Source organism: Panthera uncia (assembly GCF_023721935.1).
Source record: "Panthera uncia isolate 11264 chromosome A1 unlocalized genomic scaffold, Puncia_PCG_1.0 HiC_scaffold_17, whole genome shotgun sequence".
NCBI lineage: Eukaryota > Metazoa > Chordata > Mammalia > Carnivora > Felidae > Panthera > Panthera uncia.
In genome coordinates this window covers 57,845,753-57,871,807 of record NW_026057577.1, presented here as the reverse complement: position 1 = coordinate 57,871,807, position 26,055 = coordinate 57,845,753, and the positions used below count along the sequence as shown (strand labels likewise).

General features: G+C 46.7%; 1 protein-coding gene and 1 non-coding gene across 4 annotated transcripts in view; both read left to right on the top strand.

Moving 5' to 3' along the window:
• The first annotated feature begins 744 nt into the window (after positions 1–744).
• LHFPL2 (LHFPL tetraspan subfamily member 2) overlaps positions 745–26,055 on the top strand; it is a 165,210-nt gene continuing 139,899 nt past the window's right edge. Inside the window, exons 1-2 of one of the 3 annotated variants that reach the window (XM_049648582.1) lie at positions 745–827; positions 16,902–16,979. The gene's annotated coding sequence lies outside the window, so the exon portion shown is untranslated. Of the gene's footprint in view, positions 890–16,901; positions 16,980–26,055 lie in introns of all 3 variants that reach the window. The other 2 variants (XM_049648584.1, XM_049648587.1) reach the window with 2 other exon arrangements.
• Positions 15,048–15,151, top strand: LOC125935834 (U6 spliceosomal RNA). The gene has a single exon (XR_007461819.1). It is a non-coding gene; the product is annotated as a U6 spliceosomal RNA (small nuclear RNA).

The following is a 26,055-nucleotide window of genomic DNA, read 5'->3' as shown; positions in this document are numbered from 1 at the left end:
AGCCCCAACTCACCCTCCCGCTTAGGATCCCCGGGGATCATCGGACAGACGTTTTCCCGCCCCCCGCCCCGGCCTGGGGAACTGCTTTGGGCGCTCCAGGGCCGGCGATCCGCGGAAGGCGTCCGGCATATCACCCTCGACTCCGACTTTGCAGCTCCCCGCCTGCGCCGTGCTCATTGCCGGCGCTCCTGAGACGGTTTCCCGAAACTGCCCCCCGAAGGCTCCCCGCCGCGGCCCCGGGGTCCCCCGCAGGATTCCAGGAGGCGCCGCCGCCGCCGCCTGGCGGGCGCAGTGACCCGCTCCCAGGCCCCGGGGCCTCTGCCCCTCCTCCCGGGGATCCCCTTTCGCCAACAGCCTCCCGGGCCCCGCAGGACACTCCCCTCCGGAGGCCGGGCCTCGTCGGCCCGCCACCGCCCCCGCCTAGCCCCCGGTCGCCCCGCCCCGCCCGCGCGCAGCGCAGGGAGAGCCCCGGGCCCCGACCCCTCCCCCCGGACGCCCGGCCCGAGAGCGGGACCCGGGCGGCGAGGGTGACTGGGCTGCGGCGCGGGGCCGGGTCCTGGGCTGGGAGGCTCGGCGGCCTCTTTCTTTCTCTGCCCCCGCCCCTCTCTCTCCTTCCTCCTTGCTAGCCCCGCCGGCGGCGGCCGAGTTCGGCACTCTCGTCTCGCCTCCTCCCCCACCCGGGGACCCTCTCCTCTCCCCTCCCCTCCCTCGCCCGCTCCTCCCGCCGCCTCCTCCCTCCCGGAGCGGCTGGCTGCGAAGAGGCGTAACGGAAAGCCCCGGCGGGGGAAGGCTGCGAGCTCGGGGCCGGAGACGCAGAGCCGGGCCGGGTGAGTTGGAGTCGCCGGGCCCCGCGCGTGCTGCAGGAGGGAGAGCCCGCAGCCCCGGCCAGGTGGGGCCGGGCGGCGCCGGCGAGGGGGTACCCAGCCCGGGCGCTGGCGGAACCGTCGCGGCCGGCGGAGCCGGGGCTGTGTGCGCGGCGGCTGGCGCGGGAACCGCGCTCCCGCGCTCCCGGAACCCGCGGGGAGGGAAGAGGACCGTCCCCGGGACTGGGACGGGTGTCGGGGGCTGGGAATGGGAGGGATCGGCTGTTTCTGCTCTCACCGCCGCGGCTGCCGGCAGAAGTGGAAAAATTGTGCCTGGAACGGCGACTTGCCGGGAAGCCGGCGTGAGCCGAGCTCTCCCGCCGCCACCGACGGGCTTCGTCCGGCCGTTCCCGCGGGCACCCAGGGCGCACGGGTCTTGGGCGCAGCTCGGCGCCGGGCACTGCGCGCCTGGTACCGCGCCTCGGGGGGTGGGGGTCGCTGGCTGGTTGCCCGCTGGTCGCCCGCGTGGGGCCTGGTGTGTGGCGTGTGGGTCACGCCGGCCACAGACGTCAGCTGCTTTTCAGATCTGGGCTGCATTTTTGTGGGCAGCGCAGTGATTTGGGGTGCCTGCTGGAGGAGGTGGGCGTGTAGTGGGGAAGACTACATCTGGGATGGGTGGGTTGAGCCCATGAGATGGGGTAAAGAACTGGAGGAGACTGTGTACTTGCTTCGGGATGTTTTTAGGCTCAGGGTCCCCCCCCCCCCCATTTTCCCTTCCATTCAGTGGTCTGGTGTTCTTTGAATTCAGAACAGCAAAAGGGTTTTTCTTCGATCCCGTTCAACTTTTCTCTTAATCCAGGAGCGTCCTGAGTTTCAGGGGAGCCCGCGAGCCGTTTCAGTGGGAGTAAATGAGAGTGAAGACAAAGTCTTATCCCCCACCCCCATCTTCACTCCCCCCCCCACCTCGCCCCGGACCATTTCCTGTATTTCCCGTTTTCTCTCTGTGATTGTGTGCGTGCGTGGAGGTTGCCATCGGTAAAGTAGAACTTCTGTTCGAAATCGCAAAGCAGCCCCTGTGGACCAGAGTGGGTTTGAGCCAGAGGGAGGAGAGATGTGAGGGGGAAGGGGAAGGGAACTGTTAGAGCCCGGTCCCAGAGAGTTAAACCTGAGTAACCAAGTTCGAAGGACCGTTTATCATGGGCACGTTGCTTTTGCTTCCCTCTCGAGCTTGAGAGCTCCACCCCCGCCAGGTTTAAGCCAGGATCGATGCTAATTTCTTTGGCGTTGCCCTTTCCTGCGTGTTTCTGATTCTTTCCTCCTGTTGTTCTTTAAAAAGCGACTTCTTTTCAAATTTAGGAGATAGGGAGTACATGCTAGTAGGGAGATTAAATGTCTTGAAGACAGAGAAAAGAAATAAAACCCAAGATGACCATTTCTTTTTGCTGTCATAGTGTGATAGGCTTGTTATTAATCTGTGTCAGAAATCTCATGCTGGTGAAATATTTGAGGGGTTTGAAGTCATACGACTATTATGTTATAATGCTATTTTTTCCAAGTGGTCACACAGAGAGCAGGTAGTGTGTCTGGTTGTGGTTTGCAAAGGGTGCGGCGAACATTTTATAAAATGCCAGGAAGGAAGACACGGTGTGTTGCAGGAGATGATGGGGGTGGAGAGGGAGAATCATTTGTCTTTAGAGCAGTCCAATTAGGAAGAATAATTACACTGCAAATGAACATTCTCAAATATAATTTGAATCATGATACACGAACCAGTAATTTGTCTTTAGTTAGGAAAAAGGCTCTTTGTGGATGAGAGCAAAGCGATCCCTTCTGGAAAAAGTAATGTGTACTGTTCATGCATGTAGATGGGCTCAAAACTGATGGAACCTGCTTACAAAGATGTGTAGAGTGATGAATTAAAGAAAGAGATTTCACTGCACAGAGCAGGCAGGGCAGGAAGGAAAATTCCAAAGGAGAAGACAGAGAAACAATGTATGAAAAGTACATAGTCTTTTTTAATGAACATTGTATACAGCTTCTTAACTTTAAATTGGCAAAGGAGGAGGCTAAACCCTAGGAGGACCCAGACTGATACTGTTGAGTTCCTAGAGGTGCCACTTACTATCTGAACCTTGGACAAGTTATTTAATTTCTCTCAGCCTTGGTTTCTGTATCTATAAATTGGTGGCAGTAAGAGTTCAAGTCAAAGACTAACCTTGAAGATTAACTAGGATTACTTTTGCATAGGATTTAGGTGGTGCCTCCTGCTAAGTGCTCAGAAAACGTTAATGATGGTTGTCAAGTATTTCAAATGCCCTGGAAAAAGCCGTGCCATTCAAAGAGCTGGAATGGATACCTGATTTAGAGTAAGCTGTGGCTGCCTCAGGCAGACCCTGAGCTGAGGCTGTACCCCTGCCTCGGGCAGCCCACAGGCAGAAACACTTGATCTTTCTAGAACTTACATGCCGCATCCTTTTGGCCCATTGTGGTCAGCCTTCTCTGGGACTCCAGTTCTGGAGAGTGTAGCACAGGCTGTGTTTGGCTCTGAGGGCAAGAGCACAGGTGTGGGTGTGCAACTGCAGGCCTCACTGACTCTGTGATGGCAGGTTCTCAGGTTTCTGGTCCATGTTTGAGAGAACAAAAACAAAAAAAAAAACAAACCAGCAGTGGGCAAGGTGCATGCCTCTTTGGGAATCCTAAAAGCAACATTTTACTCAATGCATACTGCTCTTGGAAAGATACAAACAGTGAATATCTAATCTCTAGAATTTGTTCCAAAAAGCAATGGTTAAGGCATGTTTTAGGATTAAGGATACACTGGCCAGTTTTTATTAAGGTTGTATCTAACGGCTAAGTGAACAAAAGGCATTCTTAGCAAAACACTAGTTCTTGAGCAGGGCAACTATACTGTATACTGCTCTTCTAATTTAGGAGGACCGCCTATTTGGTCATTCATCCACTGTTTTATCCTGTCATTCAGCAAATACCCATGAAGCCTGTCCCATGGACTGGGCTCTGTTCTGGCCTCTGGTGACAGCGAGAACCAAGAGCAGGCTTCCTCCCTCCCTGTGCATGCGTGCTAGTTGGAGAAGCAAACTCCGTGTGCAAAGGACCTCCATCAACCCGGGAAACTCCTTTTAATGATTTCAGAGAGCCTGTACTGGGAAAGCAGAGCACTGGGCGTGCTTCCCTTCCACAAGCCAGCCTGCTCAGAGGGAAGGGACCTGGCTGCAGGTAGTGATGGGGGCAGCCGGGCTTATGGGTTCTTCCTCGGGATAAGGGAGAAAGAGACTATTTCTTCTGTGCTTAATACAAGTCTGTGTCCATTTGGGTAGTGGGTGAGAAGAACCATCAGCCAACATGCCATGAAAACAAAGAGTTTCTTTCTCAAAGGTGAGATTTCTGAGCCTTAGAAAGGCAAAGAAGGAATTAAAGGTCACTTCTGGTCATCACCCTGTAAAACCCGGGTGTGTCCAGGGGAGAATCTGCTGTGGCACTTGAGACACCTCACTCTCTCTTGCTGTATAAGGCGTGGCTGAAGGAGGAAAAGGAAGAGTGGATACTTGGTTCCTGGTTTTCTTTTTCATTACTTTTAAAAAGACATTAATACATGATGCAGTAATAATCACATGTTTGGAGTCTAGAAGGCTGGCAAAGGTAAAAGGCAGGTAGGGCTCTGATAGTAGTTGTGTGTATGGAGGCAAGGTCGAGAGGGAAGTACCTGAGGGTGCTGGGGTTGGGTGCTGAGCTGAGGAACCTGAACTTCATCTCTAAAGCTGGCTGAAAGAGAATTTGCAGCAGGTAAATGACTTGTTTTGTAGTGCTTTAGAAAGAACTTGGTGGCCATGAGGTGGGTTGGGTGACAAGGAGACCAGAGTGGGGACAGAAGTTGAGCTGAGAGGCTAGTGTGGGAGTCCTTGAGGGACTTGGAGAGGGAGAGGTCGGGAGAGATTGCTTACCCTTCCTGGGTCTTCTCTCGGTTGTGGACACCAAGAGGGAGTCCAGGGTGACTGGTGTGGTCATGGCACCATTCACTGAGGTGAACAACTGTGGGGAACTTCAATTTGAGGAGATGGTATGGAGTAATGAGTTCAGTTGGATCCCGAACAGAACTGTGAGCCTTCCAGGGAGAGATGTCCAGCAGAGAGCTGAAAACACGGGCAGGAAGAGAGTCTGGAGTAGAGATGAAAGATGGAGTTGTTTTTATAGTAGTGGCAAGTAGTTGCCTGGATTGTTGAGATTTACTAAACAGTGCTCAGGATGGGAGTGATCTGTATACTTGTAACTGAATTTTTCTCTTTTATCCTTGCAACAGGCCTCACTGGGATAATGAAACCTCTGACCTTGGCCTTAAATGACCAGTCTCTCACTGTTATTTTGCAGACCTGGTGATAACTGTTTATGTTACTTTGAACTGGGATCATCGAAAGGAATATATGTAGAATGGCTGTGAACATACTTGGTAGCTAGGATGTATAACTGGTGAAATTGATTACCACTCCCCCAACACAGACACACACAGACACACACAGACACACATACGTTATAGACCATGTTCTTCCCCAAGTTCATATGTGGAAACCCTAACCCCCAGCGTGGTGGTATTTGGAGGTGGGGTCTTTGGGAGGTGATTAGATTTGGATGAGGTCGTGAGTCTGGACCTCCGTGGTGGGAGTAGTGTCCTTACCCAAAGAGAAAGAGAGATCAGAGCACATCAGCTCTCTCTCCACCACAGAGAGGAGGCTGTCATTGCAAACCTGTAAGAGGGTTCTCATCAGGAACCAAATCTCACAGTGCCTTGACCTTGGACTCCCAGCCTCTAGAACAGCGAGAAATAAATACTGTTTAAATTATCCAGTCTCTGGTATTTTGTTATAGCAGCTTGGACCGATTATTACACAGGTATGTGTTGTGTTTAAGAAAATGTAAGATGACCTTTACTTGCTGAGGAAGTAAAGTAGTTTTGTGCACATCTAGAAAGTACTGAACATAGAGGTGTGTTATCTGTGTGTTTTCTTAGTTAAACTGTAATATCATCAGCTAGGTCAAGAGAAGTTCCCAACTTTGACTTTGAGATTTGCCAGGTAAGAAGGAAGAACCTCAGTGTATTTGAGTTTTCCTCCTGTAGGTTCTGATTTTGATTTGATACTACATTTGTTGATTAAGTGGTGTTTTGGACACTATTTAAAAAATACTTTCATCAAAATTGAGTAAGACTACAGAGGTGTTTATTTGGGTGAATTGTTGCCGTTCCATTTAGGACATCACAACCAAACTCGTTTTTAAAACTCTTCACATGGTTTCTAAAATAATAAGTACTGAATTCTGTAGTCAATTATGGTATTTGAATGAAGAATATTGAGGGTTTCAGCGGGTTCATTGCAAACAAAGTTTAACAATTACTGAGGTGACATTAGCCGTAAAAGCAGTTCTTTCCTTGTGTCTTCTGTATGTACAGAGAATGGTTCAATGATGTCACCAGGTTTCCTGGCTTTTGGCAACTTACGGGTAATACATTGAGGATTTGCAGCCTAGGCTAATGTATGAAGCTAGGATGTTATAACAGTGAATATGTGGCCTTTTAAAGCATCCCTGTTTGTGGAACTAAGGATATTTGATTATGGGCTGAATATCTCTCATCCTGTAAGTGCACAGACTTGCAGCCATCCCTGGATTGCTGGTAGGGAGCTCCACACACACTTGGGGTTCCCAGGTCTTTATTTCCAAATGCTCCATACACCCTTTCTCCCCAACACTAATTTTCTCCCTAACACTAATTTTCTCCCCTTAGAGAGGGTGGTCAGGCTTTCCCGGCCCCTGTGAGAAGACACGGGGAGAAGGCGGCTGTCTACAAGACAAGGATAAGCCTCCGAATCCATAGGTGCCATGAGACCTTATATTGTGAGAACTAACTTTTGTTTTCATGTCCACGAAGGAGAGGCTTATCCACCTTCTTTTTTTGAAGTTACCATATGGCCCTCCAGGGCTATCGCTGTTACTATGAATTTCATTCATTTGTGAAATAATTAAAAGTGTGCAAAATAGACCCCAGTGAATGCTTGTTAAATTGCAGGCATGCTATTTGATTTGTGCGCAGCTATTACTCCCCTTACGGCTGTGGATCTAGGGTGAGGCCAGTGGGGGTGACTAATGATTGTCAGTCTGTGTAATGACCAAGAACATCTCCCCTCACCCTTGCCTGCTTAACTGGGGTGCCATCGGAAGGAAAGCTGGTAGCCATAGACAGACTCGAAGGATGTAGACTAAAATTTTAACTGTTCGCCTTGGTCTGGTGATTATAAGTGACTAGTTATTTTCTTTATTTTTCTGTTTTCTGTAATATTTTCAGATTTTCTGTAAATAGCAGTTACTTTTTTATTAATTTTTTTTTAACGTGTATGGTTTATTTTGGGAGAGAGTGGGGAAGGGGCAGAGGGGTGTGGGGAAATGGAGAATCTCAAGCAAGCCTCATGCCCAGTGTGGAGCCTGATGTGGGGCTTGATCTCACAACCATGAGATCATGGCCTGAGCTGAAATCAAGAGTCAGATGCTTAACCAACTGACTCATCCAGGCGCCCCAATAGCTTGTTACTTTTAAAACCAGAGCAAAAGAGTTGGTGGGTCTGTGTGTGTGTGTGTGTGTGTGTGTGTGTGTATGTAAACATGTTCGCCACAACACCGTACCTCTCCTTACATCTGTGCATCCATTGTAAAGGAGGTTTTTGTCTTTAAAAAGAATTAAAATTCGTATTTGCTATAAATGTAGTTGCTCATACTGGGAGGCTAGGGAATACAACCGTGATTAGGTGCTGTGACCCACAGCCAGAGTGGGACAGCTCTCTGAGAACTATACAGAAGCCGACTCCTTAGTGTATATTTTGTACATTTTTATAAACATTGTAAATGTGATTTGAGAGGTGTTTCACTTATACATCTAGGTGTGTAAATGGCTGTCTGATAAGAAGTCTTGAATCAAATCTGATAAGTACTGAATTAAATATGTGCTATACTGACATGTTGGGATTCTTTCTTTTTAAAAATTGTTTCAGTGTTCAGTACAACCCAGCAGTGAGATCTTAAATATCCCTTTAGCAGCAACCCCTGCACATGCCTGGAAAATTAGAGGGGCTCTTTTTCCTCTACTGATTCTTTCGTTCAGCATTTTCTTTCTTTCCACACTGAGCTGTGCTGTCAAGGGCACCTGGGGTTCAAGCTTCCCTTCTCCTGGGACAGGCTGCAGTTGGGCTGGATTTCACATGTTGTTTTCCAGTTTTCAGGCAGTTAGCCAGTTGTTTAAGGATGGTTGTAACTGCATGGACAGTAGGGTTGTTTAATCTTCAGGTAAGTGGTGCATAGCACATACATATTGAGGACAAATTAACCTCTTAAAAATTTTCAACTGCTTTTTTTTTTTTTTTTCCTCTTGTAGAGACCAAATATTCTGGAATTAAAAATAATGGATAGTCTGGGAACTGCAAGCTGTACCAGTAAGCAGTGTTTTTGTCTTTATAAATGACTATTACTTGGGTATTCAATACAGACTTAAAAAAAACATGGGTCACAACTTTAAAAACAGTCTAAAATCACATCCAATTTTTGTAATAGCCGTCTATTCCTAGATGATGATCCCACATAGAAGTATGTCTAAACAGATACCTCCTCTGTCATTTGCTCATTTTTATAGTAGTCCTTTCAAGGTTCTTCTGTACTAGAAGCTCATAATTTACTGGCCTAATTACTAATTCTGCATGGATTTATGCTGTACTAGGTAGCGTAGTGTGCTGGCTTAAACAGGCGATGGTAGGTCTTTTTGATCTGAATCCTTTTGGTAAATGAGTGTGCTTAGGTTGTCCTGTCTGTTTATGTGTTTTTTTCGAGAGGGTGCTTAGGCCTATAGTTCTTTTCTCTATTAGTAAAGAAACGACAGCTTCGAAGGAGCTAAGCTGATGTGTGGAATGTTTAAACTATAACTCAGGGCCTAAAAGAGCTATAACCCGGTAAGGAGGCCACACTTTATTATAAGAACACAATTGGTAGTGGTGATGAAAAAGTGTGATAGGTTGTGTGTTCATCTGTGTGGACAGGTGGCTGGGGGCCTGTTTAGGATAGTCATATCAGCTATGCTGCAGAGGGACCACTACTTCCCTTGGTCTGGAAACCAGACTGGTGGACCCTAACAGTAAATTGGTTAGCTTTCTCGGCAGGTGTGTTAGTCAACACAACTGGCATGTTTTAAAACATTTTGTTTTATTTATTTATTTAAAAAAATTTTTTTTAACGTTTATTTATTTTTTGAGACAGAGAGAGAGCATGAACCGGGGCAGGGCAGAGAGGGAGACACAGAATGGGAAGCAGGCTCCAGGCTCTGAGCCATCAGCCCAGAGCCCGACGCGGGGCTCGAACTCACGGACCACGAGATCGTGACCTGAGCTGAAGTCGGACGTTTAACCGACTGAGCCACCCAGGCGCCCCTTAAAACATTTTAAAATGAGAAGTGCCATCATGTTAGATTCCTCTTGCTTATGTATGCGTTTGATTTTTTTAAATCTTGACCATGGGACTTCCCGTTTCTGTCCAGATAATTCTGAATTCTGACCCGGTCATCTGCCATGTCAGCCATCCCTCTGGGCTGCATGTTGTGTTCCTCGACACATTCTGCTCATCAGTCATTGAAGTTCTTCGAGTTATTTACTGGTACTGCTCTGTTAGACCTCCCCATGTCATTCTTCTGAGTCTTCTTAGTAACCAGGGGTGTGTCAGCCTTTGTAGGCGGCCAGAGGTTAGAGGGTTGGAGTCAGTGCCAAGATACAGAGGAAGCTAATCATGCTTGTGACCTTGCCCTCATTAACACTGTGTTGGAACCAAGAGAGCCAGCATTCCGTGGTATTGTTTGACTTTGGATTGTCTCTCTTGATTTATGGTAATAGGCTCCCTATTTAAGAATGTAAGAGATGATCACTACTTACTGCCTCTTTCTAACTACTGAAAAGTCAGGCTTTGGATTGTCAGATTAGTCATTGGACCCTGTTGATGGTGGTTTGGTCCCAAGACAAACCAAGACTGACAAGAGTGTGAGGGCAGAAGGCCTCTGAGAGTCTGGAGCATAAGCGGGTGGGCTGATGACCTGGGTGTTCCACAGGTGGGGGTAAAACTCAAATTTCAGTGTGTGCAAGAATGACCTGGGACCTTGTTAAGATGTAGATTTGGATTCAGCAGGCCCACATGGGGCCTGGGATTCTGTATTTCTAGCAAGCTTCCTGCCATGCTGATGCTGCTGGTTCCATGTAGCCAGGCTCACACAAAGGTGGGTCGTGGATAAGACTGTGGACTAGTCAGCTGGAGGCTAAAACCTGTACAGTCTGATAACCAGGAGGCATCTGTGGGGTCTGACTTAGAATTGGTTGCCTGCTACCTAGGGCTGGCCTCTATTGGGATGAGACCAAGGGCCCTGAGCCTAGTCACTGTCCTTAGGACCCATAATGGCCACCAGGAGCAGCTGCACAGTGTTTTCCCCATAGTCCTTAGGGCAGGGACGTTCTGGAGGGTCTCTTAGGTGAGATATGATTAAGCTAAAGGGCAGGTTTTGTTTTTGCTAAGTTTTAGTTAAATTGATTTCCTCACTGCATGTTGAGTATATTCCATAATTTTAACTAGATAAAGAAGGCTTTACCTTTCTTTAATTAAACCTGCATTTTCTCATAGGCCCTGTAACTGCAGTTAATGTAATTACAGAGTTTTGTAAAAAGTTACCTCTTACTTTATTTGGAGCATTTTTTATGAAACTTGCTTGATAACTCTGCTGGGCTAGCTGGCTAGAATATATAGATGTTCTCAGACCTCTCCCCTGAGGTTTTGACTTTATAAGGCTGGAGTAGATCCTGGGTATCTATAGTTTTTAAACAAAGCTTCCAGGTAGTTCTTATGGTCAGGCAGGTTCTAGAAACACCAGTGTAAAGAAACATCAATTTAGAAACCCATGTATCTGAGCCTGTGATGTTGACCATGTCTGGGGGATGGATGCCCTTACAAGTTCTTTTCTTGGCCTCTTGGGTACTTGGTTGTGAAGAACTGGTTTCTGTCCCTCTGGGATCACTTTAATTTTTATCTTGACACATGCTTTTATTCTTACAGAGGCCCTTATCTTGGGTGGAACCGAAGCAGAGAGTCCTTTTTCAACAGTGTAAGAGCTCAGTTCTGTGAAGCTGTTATTTTTAGGAAGGTTTTACAGACACTGACTATTAAGTGCTTTTGGGCATGCTTGGAAATTCTAGGCTTTAAGCTTTGGGCCTCTACGGAGAAGTCTCAGGAATGTCCTGCAGCTGACTTTTCCCACACCCTCTCCCACTTTGGTTTAGACAGACAGCTGGGGATAATGAGTGTCCCCTTTCTAAGTAAATGCTGACCAGAAATGGATGAGGAGGGGCCCTTCCTCCTCCACAGACCAGTTTGGTTCTGATCCAGGTGAACTGACAGGTTGAGGAGTTGGGCTTTCCGTATCATTATATCAACATTAACCTCCCTTTCTGCAAATGCAGGGTCCATCTCAGCCCCACGCAAGAGGCCAAGTCAGTTTGTGAAACAGACGAAGTAGGAAATGGTCTGTGTGATGAGATTGGAAGGGTGTGGAAAAGGGTTTCTTGCCTGGTGATTTGGACACTGTTACATTTCCATCAGAACGCACATTAGAAGCAGCCTTCATGCCCAAGATTTGAGGCTATTTGAGCCTTTATTACTAGTGATTTCCTGACTGGTACACCTGCACCATCTGGCAGAGAGATTCTTGTAGTTGGTGTTAAAGACGGTCACTGAGATTAAGAAGATTCTTGGTATTTCTGGAATCATGTATGACAGCATCAAAGCCCCTAGGAACTGCTGAATGGGAGTGATGAACTTCTTGATCTATTAAAATTAAAAAAAAAAAAAGTAAAGTGGAATTCGCTTAACTGTTTTGCCTAAAATTCTATCATTAGAGAAATTCGGTCCACACACTTGTCTTTAAGCAACTCTTATTCAACACATAAGGATCTGTATAGGACAGATAGCATATTTTTTATTTATACCTTAACAGGAATAATTTCATAACATGCTTCTCAAAAGCAGCTAAGGTCAGGGAATGAGAGAGGGGACTCTGACTTTGATGGGGTGGAGTGTGGGCACTGGACAAGGAGGGCAGTGCATAGAGGATAGCTAGAGGCAGCAGGCGCGCAGGCCAGCTCACCAGGAGCCAGGCTACCTAGAAGGGCCCGAGGCAAAACTAGTCCCTCTTTACTTTGCGTGTGCACACACATACTGTGTTGTAGGGACTTGAATAGCCTTGATGTGTGTGGCATATTTCTATCAAATGGGGCTATTTCCCATATACTTGACCAGTTGTAATGAAAAGCCAGGTGATCTACATAAGGAAATTAAGATTAAACATCCCAGTTGTACTTGGGGTTATTTTGCTGTCTTTAAAAAGTCTGTTTAATTTTGAGAGCAAAGCTCAGGAAATGATGCTGTTCTGTGCCTACTTAACAGGTGAAATTGACCAGTAGGAGAGACCTCCCTTCCTCTACTGAGGGGCTTTTTCCCAGTCTGTTTTGAGAAGGGCTTGATTCTTCTGAGACTCCATGCCACCTAGAAAGTGTGCTGTAATGCATGCCTTCTTGTCATGTCTGCAAAGAACAGTTCACAGCTCCTGGGTGAACTCTGAACTTAGATACCCTCTTACCAAAGCCAAAGCTTGTTTGAGTGATACAGTGTGTTTTCAGAAAAGTATAATGATGGGTTGGGAGATTATCTTACCCCCGCTGTCTGAGTAAGCCTGAACTAATAGAGAAGTTACACAGAAGTACATCTCAGGACCGGAACTCTGGGGACTTCTAGGAAGACTGACCCACACTCTCGCCCACAGCCATTTCCTACCCCTGCTTCTCCTAGAACCCCTGCTCTGTCTTTAGATTGGGCTTGGTGCCCCTGATTCTGAGATTCACAAGATGTTCCTTCATGCTCTTAGTCAGGGTCTTGAAATAAAGCAGACAAAAAATGAATATATCCTATTACAAACAAAGTACCTTTGTCTTCAAGGGGTACTGGTTTCCTGGTACCCAGGAAAGGTGGGAACACACAGCCTGTGAAAGTCAGAAAGCACTGAGAACCGTCTATACTGACTCCTGTAGTGTGATCATTAGCTTGCTCTGTGACCTTGGACAAGTCATTTTACCTGTTTGGGCTAGAGACAGTTAAGGGATGAATCCAGGCCTGAAATTCTTATTCTAGGTGAGTCTGTATGTCTGTGTGTTCAGTCATTTAATCAACACAAGCTTATTGAGCCCCCCAGGGAGCTGACAGTCTGATAGAAGAGGCTGTAGAAGAGTCATTATCTTTATTTATTTTTAAAATTGTATTTATTTTTCAGAGAGAGAGAGAGAGAGAGAGAGAGCATGCCAGCAACAGAGGGGGCAGGGGCAGAGAGAGAGGGAAAGAGAGAGAGAATCCCAAGTAGGCTCCACACCGTCAGTGCAGAGACCGATGCGGGGCTCGAACCCGCGAACAGTGAGATCATGACCTGAGCTGAAGTTGGACACTCAACTGACTGAGCCGCCTAGGTGCCCCAAGAGCTGTTACCTTAATGTGGTTAGCTACGTGTGCAGTGCAGGAGACATAGACCATGCAGGACATGTATGAAGCCTTTACAGTTGTGGGTTCCACATGCACAGAGTGGGTGGGGAGGCTGGAGAGCCGGGGTGTGCAGGTGGAGGGTGTAGTATAGGGAAGGTGCTAGGGATTTCTGCAGCATTGCTTGTTCCCCTGGACCACACATATTTTTTTTTTTTTTTTTTTAATTTTTTTTTTTTCAACGTTTATTTATTTTTGGGACAGAGAGAGACAGAGCATGAACGGGGGAAGGGCAGAGAGAGAGGGAGACACAGAATCGGAAACAGGCTCCAGGCTCCGAGCCATCAGCCCAGATTCTGACGCGGGGCTCGAACTCACGGACCGTGAGATCGTGACCTGGATGAAGTCGGACGCCTACCCGACTGCGCCACCCAGGCGCCCCTGGACCACACATATTTGCTTGGCCTGTTATGAGATCCTGCAGCCCATCCACCCTCTTTGTGACGTTGGCAAGAGGGGCAGACTCTGGAAGCTGAGTGTGGTTGGGGTGTGCAGTATATGGCTATGATCTGTGTTGATCTGAACACTGTTTTTTTTTTTTTTTTTTATTAAATTTTTTTTAATGTTTATTTTTTTTGAGAGAGAGCGAGCGTGCGTGAGCATGAGTGGGGGAGGGGCAGAGAGAGAGGGATACACAGAATCTGAAATAGGCTCCAGGCTCTGAGCTGTCAGCCCAGAACCCAATGCGGAGCTCGAGCTCCTGAACCATGAGATGATGGCCTGAGCTGAAGTCAGATGCCCAACTGACTGAGCCACCCAGGCGCCCCTTTAATTTTTTTTAATGTTTATTTATTTTAGAGAGAGAGACAGAGCAATGGAGTGTGAGCAGGGAAGGGGCAGAGAGAAGGAGACACAGAATCCGAAGCAGGCTCTAGGCTGTAAGCGCAGGGACTGATGTGGGGCTCGAACTCAAGAGATGTAAGATCATGACCTGAGCTGAAGTTGGATGCTCAACCGACTGAGCCATCCAGGTGCCCCGATCTGAATACTGTTTTTATTAAAAAAAATTTTTTTTTAAGTCTATTTATTTTTGAGAGAGAGAGACAGAGACAGAGTGTGAGCAGGGGAGGGAGACACGGAATCTGAAGCAGGCTGCAAGCTCTGAGGTATCAGCACAGAGCCCAACTCAGGGCCCGAACCCACAAACTTGTGGTATCATGACCTGAGCTAAAGTTGGACACTTAACTGACTGGGCCTTCCAGGTGCCCCTGTTTTTATGTTTTGGACCCCATTTCCCCCCCTTTTGTTAAGCAAAGCAAGAACTATAGAAACATAAGAATGTGAGGATTTGTCTGCTCTTTACAGAAATATCCTTTTTGTTGGGGGGTGGGAGGGATAATTTTTTCTTTCTTCTATGGAGACAATAGATACTTAGGCAGCTGAGTTGAGCTATTCTCATCCTGAATTACGTTATGGCTCCTGGGCCTTGGTATCTTTGTAACCACGGAGTGTGTTCCACGCTCCAGAAGGAAACTTGACCCTCACATAAAACCACTTGGAGCTTTCCGGATGGCCCATTTCTTTTTCTGGAGTGGTCAGATTCTGTGCCTAGGTGGGGGGAGAAACACAGTCTGCAAGGAGATGTGCGTGCTCACTTTGGCAGCACTTAAACTAACATTGGGACGATACAGAGATTAGCACGGCCCCTGTGCAAGGATGACACACACATCTGTGAAGCAATCCATATTTTAAAAAGATGAATGAATGAATAAAAAAGAGAAGTATGTGTCCACTTGCCTGAAGCTGGAGTTCATTTTCCTGCCCTGAAGCAAATGCAGGCTGTAGAAGGGGATGGGGCATGTCTTGAGGAAACAAAATCCTCCTGCAGCACCATGTCCCCATCCCAGCGGTGGGTTCTGGGCTCTCTACCCATCAGTCTGCAGGGCTAGGAGGGATTCCAAGCCTCAACAGAGTTGTGTGTTTTCTTGTAAACAAAAATGGACATCGTGGGTCGTAGGCCAGGCCAGCTCTGTGCTCTGTACCCTCCCCAGCCCCCGTCCTGGCACTGCCCGTGTTTGGTGCCACTGCCTTTAGGGAGTATCCAGATCACCTGGAGGGCTTTTAATAACACATTACTCCCATCCCCAGAGATTCTGAGTTGCTAGGTCTGCGGTGGGCTGAGAATTTACATTTCTAGCACATTCACAGTTGATGCTGATACTGCTGGTCTGGGGACCACACTTTGAGAACCACTGTGACACTAGGCACTCCTTGACCTTCTGGAGGGTGTGTTGGGACAAGCAGACTCCACTCCTGATGGCGTGTCTACCTGTGGGGAATTGCCTGGTGCTGGAAGAGCCAGTAATTCAGAAGCAGTGGTTCATTGGAGTGCCACAGGGGCCCTGGCCCTAGAGCCTTCTCTATTGGCTCTTTCCACACAGACCAGGGATGTGGCATTTGGAGTTGCTGATTTGGGCTCTCATTGACTCCTTCTAAGACCGTCTTGTCTCAGGTGTTGCAGAAAACTTCCTGGACCATGTTGCTTTCCTATGTAAGATCCTTCATGGGCTTGCCATTGGTCTTAAGATAAAGTCCAAAGTCCTAAAATGGCTGCAAGGCCTTTTGTGATTCTCTACCTTTATAGCTTTGTCTCTTGCCAGCCTCCGTCTTGGCCTCTGAAATACTCCAGTGGTCACTAACCTCTTTCTTTTCTTTTTTTTTTTTTTTAAGTTTATTTATTTATTTTGAGAGAGAGAGGGAGGGGCAGGGAGAGGGAGAGAGAGATCCCAAGCAGGCTCCGCAATGTCAACACAGAGCCCAGTGTGGGCCTCAAGCTCACGAACCAAGAGATCATCACCTAAGCTGAAATGAAGAGTCGGGCACTTAACCGACTGAGCCACCCAGGCGCCCCACTAAATTCACTCTTTTATGAACTCACATCCCATTCCAGGGCATCCCATTTTGCTGGTGGCTTTCCCTGGTATGCTGTTTGCTTGTCCTCTTAGTCTGACATCTCTTGCTTGTCAGACCTCAGCTTAGCTATCACTTGCTCTGGTGAGCTTCCGTTGACCCCTCTGGAACCAGTTAGGGCTTCTGTAAAGGTTTCACATCACCTCGCAGTTTTCTCACTTTGGCTCATATCGGCTGCATCAAGGTCCTGATTACTGCCTGTTTATTTCTCTGTCTCTGTGGAGGGGCTGCAAGCCCATCACGTGATCATTCACGTGATCCCAGGCTTGTCATGGTGGTTCTGTGAGGTAGATACTGCAGGGGAGGAAACTGAGGCAAAGGTAGGTTAAGGACCTGGCTTACAGTTCAGTTACCCTGTCACTGAGTTACAACCCTGGGATTCTCATTCAGGTCTCTTTGACCTGACCCCCTAGCCAGGCTTCCTGCTTTGAGACCAAGAGCCCCAGGCATGGTCTGCAGACCTTTCCTGGGAGCATTAAAAGACTGGCTATTCCAAATTAACAAAAATGGTCCTTTCCTGTTGTTTTTTAGGTAAACTGGGAAGCAGACTCTTGAATTCACAGCTGGCTTGTGGTTTTTACATCTCGTCAAAGCGCACTCATCATACAGGTAAGGGGTTAGTTCTTGGGACCTGCTCCTCATGCTTAGGTGAGTTGTAGGAAAACTCTAGTCATGATGATGCACCCTGGTAACTCCCAGAGTTCTCATTCAATAACAAGAAAATCCTTAAATGAGGAAAGGTGTGAGGTGGTCCCCCACCCCTGTTGAGAGTTTATGGGGTGAAGGTGTTTACTTGGCTGGCTTTCTCCTGGGTGTTGCTGGCCTTTTCACCACCCAACATTTTTTTCTTTGTGCAGGGCTCCCTTCTCCCATCCATGTAAGCTGGTGCTTAATTCTTTTTCTAGGGGTGCCTGGGTGGCTCAGTCGGTTGAGCGCCCAACTTCGGCTCAGGTAATGATCTTGCGGTCTGTGAGTTTGAGGCCCGCGTCGGGCTCTGTGCTGACAGCTCGGAGCCTGGAGCCTGCTTCAGATTCTGTGTCTCTCTCTCTGCCCCTCCCCTGCTCACATACACTCTGTCTCAAAAATAAACATTAAACAATATTTTTTTAATTCTTTTTCTTCATTTAAGACCCAGTCTGAATTTCTTTTGTTATCAAACTGCATCAGGAAGATGCTTCTTGGAGCATAGCCTTTTCCTCAGCTTTACAGCACAACCAATCACTGCTTATCTGCTCAGACAGCACACTTGCTTGCTATATGAGCTTTACTTAAGTGTTTGTGTGCATTTTTTTCCTCTAGTCTGTGAGTTCCTTGGCTGTAGTCTCCCATCTAGCATATTTTCTGGCATGAAACAGACTTTCAGTAAATGAATAAATATGTCTGACAAAACAAAACAAAAAACAAACAAAAAAACAACAACCCCTAGTAAGCTCAGCTAAGGCACAGCCACAAAAAAAAAATCATAATGTATTTCTAAGCCAATGAAATGATATGTAAATTGCTCTTTTGGATTAATTCTGTGCCTGTTTGCTCATATAACCATGCATAATTGAGAATTTACCCTAATATATTAAATTAGTAGGAGTTTAGACTCTTCCCCCTAATGAAAGGGATAAAAAGTCAGTTTTCGTGTCATTGTCTTTCTATGGAATAATAAGTGATGTAGGTCATGAAGCACTAATGTGCTAAATGACAACCTGCAGCTCTGAGTTTGCTCTTGGAGAGACCATTGTCACCGGGACCCTGGAAGCCCTGGTCAGCTCTAGGGCTGGACATATGTCTAAATGTATAGGCAGTAAGGGAGCAGTCAACAGACTTTCCCAATATATAACCTGGAGGCAATGAAAATATTTCTGAGTGGTTTGACCATTTGTTTTAAAACACAGTTCAGGTTTAAATAATTTTACAAAAAGCTTAAAAAAATTTTTTTTAATTTTAGAAAGAGAGAGGGGGTAGAGGAGAGGGGCAGAAGGAGAACAGGGAGGGGGAGGGAGGGAGGGGAGGGAGAGAAAGAAAGAAAGAAGAAGGAAGGAAGGAAGAAAAGAAAGAAAGAAAGAAAGAAAGAAAGAAAGAAAGAAAGAAAGAAAATAAATCCAAAGCAGGCTCCATGCTCATTGTGGAGGCCAGTGTGGGGCTTGATCTCATAACCTTGGGATCATGACCTGAGACGAAATCAAGAGTCGGATGGTCGGCCAACTGATCCATCCAGGCGCCCCTTTAATGAAAAGCTTTTAAATCAGTGCACCTCAATCCTCCCCAGACTTCTCAGGTCATTGGGTTCTTTGAGAGGTGTACTGATTGGCTTCATCCTGTGGGTTGGGATTAGCAACCCCCAGGGTGGTGGCTCACTGAATATTGAAGCCAGAATGGGGCCTGGGTCTTCATCTAGGAGAATATGGTATTGAGTCTTTACTCTTGCCTTCCTGTCCTGTTCTACATTAACACTGCTCATTGTTCAGCCTTTCCAGCTGCTTTGGTTGGGTGTGTGCGGCACTAAAGCAAAGAGAAAGAAGTTGTCTTCTGGTTTCTGCATTCCTAGTAGAGGTACTGGCCAATAAATCCATGTAAAAGCAATCACATAACTGTGGTTTCTTTTACCTGGTGCTGAGCCCCAGTTGTACAGCTGTATGGGAGAATTTAGTGAAAGACAAAGCAGTACAAGAAATGTGACTCTCAGTTAACCCTACTCGTGTTCTTAAAATTTCCTAGGGCTTGGGTAGAGTGAGGACTTCAGCTTTGCTCAGGAATTTCCAGTCTCCATGTAAGCCAGTTTGTCTGCCATATTTGAAGAATAAATTAAGGAAATTAATTGCAGTTTAAAAGCCCACGTGTTAAAATATGAGGAGTTTTAGCTTTATAGTAGGTTTTGAAATTTGACTATTATTGACTGTTTTGCACCATTCCTGCAGAACCCGAATGCAGGGTGGTTGTTGTGTGTCTAGTTTTTATGCTGTCAAATGCATGAGGAGTGCTTACAGATTGGTAAGAACTGGCAACTCATTGAGCTTCTGGGAGATGTGATTCTCGGAGTGACTCCTGTTTTACAATACAATTCTAATGTGGTTAGAAAAAAATGTGGTAGGTCAAGTTATTCAGCCGTCCTCCTCCATATGGGGTTCTCACACATAGGTGTGCATTCAGGCACACTTCACAGCCTTCTCTGGTTGAATCTTGACTACCCCACATCATTTGGACTAGCCCAAGAAATGCTACAGTTCTTGGATTTTCCTAGAGCTTCCAAACTTTGTGTTTTGGACTTACACTGTGGTGTTCTTTCATGAAATGGTTACTGTTTCTAAAGATGAGCCCTCTAGCACCCCACCTGTAGAATTTGTGTATCAGGGTGTGTGTGTGTGTGTGTGTGTGTGTGTGTGTGGCTAAGATGGCTGTTTTGGAACGTTGTCCTTGATCCAAAGACACTGTCCAGCCTGGGCCCCTAGTGTCCACAGTAGACATTTGGGAGCCACCAGAGCGAAGGCAACTAGCGGGCATAGCGACTGTTCTGCTGGTCTCAGACTCCAGTGTCATTAGCATGCTGGTCTCTGATTGACCATTTCCTTTATTGCCGAAGTGTCTGGGAACCCAGTCTGTAGCTGGTTATAGACACATGCAAAAAGTAAATGGCACATCCTCCTCCCAACCCCACCCGGTGTCTTTGGTTTTCTCAGGTGAAGCCTTTATCTTTTCTTCTTCTGAAAGAAGCAGCCAAGTCTCCAAAATAGGCTTTTGAGGTTCATGGTAAAGCTTCATCCAGGTATTGACATTTATGGGAAGAGTTTGCTTTTTTCCATTTCCAGGGCACAATCAGTGCATCACTTAGGAGCCACTTTTTACTTTGATCAGGTCGCTTCTGAGCTGTGATATGTGGGCTGGTCTGTCTTATCCAGTGTAGAAGCTTGTTGTTGATTTCAAAGATAACTTATAAGTACTTATTTCCAGGAAAACTTGCTTGTAAATGGGATATCTTGGACCTTGCTTTATGAAAGGACTATTGTTTTGGTCACTCTCATGTCCCCTTTCAGTTAAGAAATGGCTATTTCCTGTTTCTTAGCATCTTTTTACAATTATGGACCTGAGTTGGAAGGAGGCCTTCAGATAACTAGTTAATAAAAGTAACTTTTCCAAAGAGGCAAAAGAGAGTGAAAAGATTTCCACTTTCATCTCTTTTAATGACGAAGAATAAATATTCTGCATTTTAAATGATTCCTTTTCTCTATGAAGCATTTCTTACATTAAGCGGTTTCTGAGGCTTCCGGAATCCTGTTCTCTCAGGTTCCTTCTTCAAAGCTGGTGGCCGCCCTGTTTGGCTCCCTTTAGACCACCTCCACTGATGCTTATCTTTCTTCTCCTTTCTTTCCTGATGGGCAGGCCATGGTGCTTGCCTCCCTGCCTGGGGTGACTGCAGAGTATCCTCCTACCCTTGATGGCTACGAGCTGAAAAAGAAAACAAACAGCTGAAGCTCCCATTGAAGCCCAGCAGGCTGGGGCAAATAGTTCTCATTCTCCTTGTTCCTGGGTTCAAAGTGCACTTCACCTTTTATGGGGGTGATCAGCCCTCCCAAGGTGCTGGTTTGAGGGGGCCTGCATCTGAGCCTGGTGGACAATTAACCGTGCTGACCTCCTCCTTTTTGCCTTCGCCTTACTGGCTGAGCTTACGTTAATGCTCCGAGTGAGAAGGGGCCCGCTGCTCCTTTGAGCTCAGCACCAGGCAGGGCTGGAGAAACAGTTGATCCTGTTCAAAGGGGATGTCTCTGAAGCATGAAGATTGAACTGATTGTGACCCCACCCTGGGGGAAGGAGAAGCGCCCTCTGGAGAACAGGCCTGGAGGAAGGGGCTGTCGGTTACTAATCTCATTGGCTTGTGGGTCTTCAGGGACTTACATCCGTTTAAAAGAGAATTGGGGTTGAAGGTAATAAAATAGGCCTTAAATTAGAGGAGCAGGGGGTCATTTCATCTAATTTTGTGGTTGTTACTGAGGAATAAAAGGCAGAGGAGATAATTTCATTAGCCCCTTTGAGACCTTTATCACGGTGAGATGGCATTTGGGGATGAGCAGAGCCTCGTGGGTGCTGACCTTTCCCCTTCAGGGGCCTGACAGCTGGATTTCCTTGGCACCGGGGGACGGCCTGGGGAGGCACAGTCACCATTCCGGGCACCGTGATCAGGAACATAGTTTCTCCTGCTCTAAGTGATGAGAGTTAGTGACTCAGGACAGCTGATGCATGTCCCAGCATACCACTCTGCCAGTGTGTCATCCACACTGAAAATAAAGAAATCCACCAGACGAGAGCTCTGTTAGAATTGGCATCGTATCTTTTACTTCTGAGGAAGGCTTGCCTGTCACCTGTTGATGTGATTTATTTGGAGCACGATGGTCATGACATTCCTTTGAGCTGAGCAGTGTTCAAAGTGTTCAATCTTATGGAGGAGAGTTGGCGTAAAAGTGGGAGCTGTGCCTTCTGTTTGCTTAGTCCTGTTCTGTTCCTAGTGTATGTTCCCGTCTGCTGCTTCCGAAAGCCTCACTCGGTAGGTGGCTATTCCTATCCATGTTTGCAGAGAAGGGAGTAAGGCAGAGGTTCTGGGACTTGTTCTAGGTTCCCCAGGAGGGAAGTAGGGGAGCCGGGATTCTCTCTCCGGGGACTTTCAACTTTCAAATTAAGTTCTCTGTGATTATTATTGAAGGCACAGAGGAAAGAGGAGGAGGAGAATGATCCAGATTCTTCCAAGAGAAGGGAGAGAAAAGTAGTGGTTAATAGATAGTTCTCCACACCAGCCACCAGCTGGCACCATCCCTCAAGGCAGCCTGGTTTCTTTCTGAAGGGGAGAAAAGTGACCAGGGTGGGCTGGACAAGACGAGGTGGGAATTGGGGGAGATTGAAGAAGGGAGGGTGGGAAGGGCTATTTGTCTATCTGAAGCAGTCATAAAGCGTTGAGTGACTTCTGGAAAGCCTCTGCATATGATCAGGAGGGACAGTGACATCAAGTCTTGCCTCTTGCTAGTTTATTTCTGAGGCCCAGCTTTTCCCACGTCTATCTTTATTCGTGGTCTTATTTTCTTCTCTCTAGTTTCTCCCTCCCTGTACTGCATACATTTCTGCTTAATATTTGTGAACTTAGTTCTGAGCAAAAGAGCACTTCTATTAACCTTAACCACTGTTAAGTGCCTTTAATCCTAGATTCCTTTTGTGTAGTTCTTACCAAAATCGATTCCCCCATTGATTCAGGAGCTGATGTTTCCCCCTGTCTGTTGATAATGGAAAGTGTACACCCCTCCCTTTCTGGTAGATGTGGGGCTCTTGGGAACTTCCAGAAAGTAAAACTCCAGCCAAGTGTTTTCCTGAAATGTTAGCTGAGGGGAATGTTTCTGGTGGGTAGGGGGCATGTCACTTGTTTCACTAATGTTTTTCCACATTCGGTTCAAGAATCTTTGCCCTGTGGTCCTTAGAGGCAAGAGTCCTCCTGCCTTGGCCGGGTGCTGTTCCTTTCCTTCATGACTGCGGCTAATCAGAAGTTGGCTGCACTTCAGTGCCTCTTAAAAGCTTTTCTCCGTGGCTGTGTCCAGGAAGTTGAAGTGCAGTGTCAGAAATGATGTGAGTTGATGAAGAAGAAATAAACAAATCCAGGCAACATGTGAGGAAGCCTTGGCAGCCCAGCTCCTGTTTTTATGTCGTTTTGATCTGAAGGAACCAGATTTCCTCCATGTGGAAGGAATGGGGCAGTGGGGGTCCCTGTGCCAAGGAGCCTGAGGTGTGCATGCCACTGGGCCTTCTAGAGTAGGGCTCCACGTAGTCTAATGAAACTCTGGGATGAAAACGAGTCGTTTTTGCTTGGCAGAATGGAGATAAGTCACACGTCTGCAGCCTGAGCTATATGTACATGGAATAAAAATAGCATCTGTTCAGGAAAGCAGAACATTCCAGAATGCTTCATTCTCCTCTTGGCACTAAAGCAGAGAGGGAGGGGATAGAAGAGCTGGAAGGGACTTAAAAGAGCTTGTCCAAGGCTTTGATTTCAATTAGAGGCACCAGATAACTTGACCAAAACCCCATGAGGGCAGGGACCCCAGACTGTCATGCTTGTTCACCTTCATAACTCTGGTTCCTTGCAGGTCGTAGGTGTTTAATATGCCCTTGTCGGGTGAATGACTGATATAAATGAAGATAGGACTTCTGACTCCTAGTCCAGTGGAGGTGTTTGAGGTGTATCTTTGAGGTATTTTTATAGGCTGAAAAAAGTATAAGAAGTGGTGCCAAGTAACTTTTGTGTAGTTGATTGTGATTACACATCGATGAAAAAATCGAGACGTGGTGAGATTAAACTGATTCCTTAAGGTTGGTGGTGAAGTTGAGGGGGAGAGAGGCCTTCTCAGGCTTAGGGGTGGGGGGGAGGCAGGACTGCCACACACGTTGTTGTGTGTGTGACCGGTGCCTGGTGGAGCTGGGCAGGGCCTGGGCTGTGGGGAGGTGATGTTCCCCCTCGCAGGTCCCCCGGGGGAATCGACACAGCCATGGAACAGACAGGTCTGAACTTGTTCTTCCACCCACGAATAGTACCCGCAGCTGGGAGCCACCCCTCCTTCTGTGGCCCAGTGCCTTCACTTTCAGAGGGACGTACTACCTGGGGCTCATGGAACTTTGAGTCTATTTGTGGAGGTGCATGTGTATGAGATGCTGTGGTGTGACTGGAGGTCAGGATGTGCTTGAGCGTTTCAGGGATGGGAGGAGGACTCTGTTCTCTATACTGCCAGCCCCTATTAGCCAGCAAATCGGGGTCTCTGTCACCACCCAAGCTCATTTTGAAAATTGCAGCAGTGGCTTCTGTCACTGGGCTCAAGCAAGTAAATGAGGTCACTGCAGTGTACTTAGTACTTAGAAACCCACCAGGTAAGCCATGCCATTGCTGTCAGGCCCATGAGGCAAGGCGTTGCTGTTCATTTCTCTCCCTTGTTTAACTTCCCAGTTAATCCACGAAACAAGATTTACCATTATGTGGAGTTCTAACATTTAGAATCATTAAAGGAGGTTATTTCAAGATTAAGAGTGGCCAAAGAGGGGGCATCTGGCTGGCTCAGTCAGTAGAGCACACTTGATCTCAGGATTGTGAGTTCGAGCCCTACGTTGGGAGTAGAGTTTACTTAATTAAAAAAAAATTTTTTGTTTTCTAAAAGTTGCCAAAGAGATTATAAGGTCAAGATTTTTGTTTAAATTCACAAATATTGAGTAAGGATGTGTTATTGTTTGCTACTTGGTGAGTTTCATTTACCCAATGAACCTGGTCTATCTACCCATCCCCCTATCTTCCCAGCCTGGATGGACATGTATGTATCTCTTTAAATTGACCTTTGGGCTCTACCACACGACCTTAATGTCCAGAGTTGAATGTGCTTCCTCTGGAACCCTTGGCAACTGACCACTTCCATGTGGAATTTTCTGTGCCACCTCTGGGAGAGAACCCTGTTTCTTCTGGAAATTCTTCCTCCCTATTGGTCCTTTCTCTGGTTCACCTGACTTCGGCTGCTTCATTGACTTCATAGATGTCTCCTTGCTTCTTTCCAGGAACTATGCAGCAGACATCCCATCTCCCGGTGGGTCATAAGACAAGCTGTAGTCTGACCCTGATTGATGACTACAGAAAGAATCAGCTGGGTTAGCGGCTTCTGTTCCGTATTAAGGATCACAGGGCTTATTGATCCAAAGTGGGCAGGCATTCTGCAGGCCAGAGGTGGGTCTGACCAGGTCTCTGTAGCGGGAAGAAGAATGATTACCATTGGCTGGACTATTAGAGCTTCAATAAAAAGAGCAAGCTTAATCTTGTCCAGTCGCATTAATCATTACTTTTGTGTGTGTGTGTGTGTGTGTGTGTGTGTGTGTGTGTGTGTGTGTATAAAAACCAGGCCCTGAGAAGTGATTCTCTGGTAGTGCCCTCATAGTCTGGTGTTTGAACTTCCCATGGAGGCTATTCTTTGGCACTGATGTAGTTATTTGTGAGCTGGTCCTATTGTGCAGAGCTAGCATGATGCTTTGGAAGTGAACAGTGAATGTTTTACTTGAACTGAAAATATTTGTGTGCAAAACCATGCAAATTAGAAACAAATTCAATTTTTAAGACTGCATATGTGTTGACAAAAACAGCTTTTGGGGAATATCTAGTTTCTTGAAATCATTTACATGGGGGGAAAACCTGATTATTCTCTTCAGGATTCTTTTTTTTTTTTTTTTTTTAATGTTTATTTATTTATTTTTGAGAGGGAGAGAAAGAGGGAGAGAGGGAGGGAGGGGCAGAGAGAGAAAGAAAGAGAGAATCTCAAGCAGGCTCTGCATTATCAGATCTGTGAGATCATGACCTGAGTGGAGGAAATCAAGAGTCAGGTGCTTAACTGAACCACCCAGGCGCCCCTCTCTTCAGAATTATTACAAGTATAAACAAAGGTGGGGTGGGAGTGTCTGACTCCCCAGCTGTGAGCCTTGAGCATTTGTGAAGGGTAATTTAGGAAGCAGACCTTTTAGTGGAAAAGTGTTTTAGCATTGCTTCTTCATGAAGGCACACTTTTTACTTTACTTATTTTACTGCATGTGGCATAGTTTCATTTGCGTAGTTCTCCTTCCTTCTTTTCTTTCTTTCTTTCCTTCGTTCTTTCTCTTTCTTTCTTTCTTTCTTTCTTTCTTTCTTTCTTTCTTTCTTTCT